This window comes from Pseudophryne corroboree, unplaced genomic scaffold (assembly GCF_028390025.1).
Source record: "Pseudophryne corroboree isolate aPseCor3 unplaced genomic scaffold, aPseCor3.hap2 scaffold_778, whole genome shotgun sequence".
Lineage (NCBI taxonomy): Eukaryota > Metazoa > Chordata > Amphibia > Anura > Myobatrachidae > Pseudophryne > Pseudophryne corroboree.
Window position 1 is genome coordinate 1 of NW_026970357.1, and position 1,013 is coordinate 1,013.

The 1,013-nt window shown below is 34.9% G+C and overlaps 1 pseudogene; it reads right to left on the reverse strand.

The window, feature by feature from the left end:
* Nucleotides 1–452: 452 nt before the first annotated feature.
* LOC135040898 (5S ribosomal RNA) lies at nucleotides 453–571 on the reverse strand (annotated as a pseudogene).
* Between the last annotated feature and the right edge of the window lie 442 nt (nucleotides 572–1,013).

Consider the following 1,013-nt stretch of genomic DNA (forward strand, 5'->3'; position numbering starts at 1 on the left):
GGGTCAGATAAAGGTTGGAAGGCGATGTCTAGTATCCTATAACAAGGGGTGTGGTCTTTTATAAGAGAAAAAAGACAAAGGCAGCTATATATCTTTTCCAGGGCACACTTATGAAAAAATTAATTAATAAGATGATGAAATATGAGAAAATGAATACTTAACTTTTATGAGATATACTTAAAAAGAGAGGGAGAAGGCAAATATAGATGAATAATTTTTCAAAGCATAATTGCTACAATTTCGAGCGATAGGATTTAGATGAGCGAATTTATCTTTATTCCCTTAGTGGTCTAGAGATTTCCTTAATTGATAATTTTTTTAATTGGGAATAGGGTAACTCCGTTGGGTTCAGCTGTAGCCTGTCAGACTAGCACAATTGAAAAGGAAAGTAGAAATTAAATACCTGGATCTGCACAGAAAATCGGAAGGACACAAATGACTGGAGAATAAAATACCTACGGTACCTAGTATTCCCTCGTGGTCTCGCAACCGGGTACTGACCAGGCCCTGCAGTGTATGGCTTCCAAGATCAGACGAGATTGGGCATACTCAGTGCGGTTTGACCGTAGGTGGCTAAATCTCCAATCTGTGCAGTCAATTCCAGTGTGCGGATACTCATACACATTATTTTGAGCATATCATAAATGTCTGAATTATTGTTGGTACAAGAACAGAGCATTAAGCAACATTTGTGCTGATTGTTATACTAATGAGAGCAAAAGAAATCAGGCAGTGATGTAAGTACAATAGCTGAGTATGATAATATAACAGGGATTGATCCCCAATAATGCATAAAATTCAGTTCAATGAGAAACACACAGATTATATATAATTGTCTAACAGGGATTAATCCCCAATTCTGGGTGTATATGATTTAGCACACAAAATTCCAATAAACATTAGTTCCCAAAAGCAGATATCCTGTGGTTTTATCATATTTTAGCAAAATCACAAATTGAAGATACTTCAACAATCCTAAAGATATATATATATATATATATATATATATATAG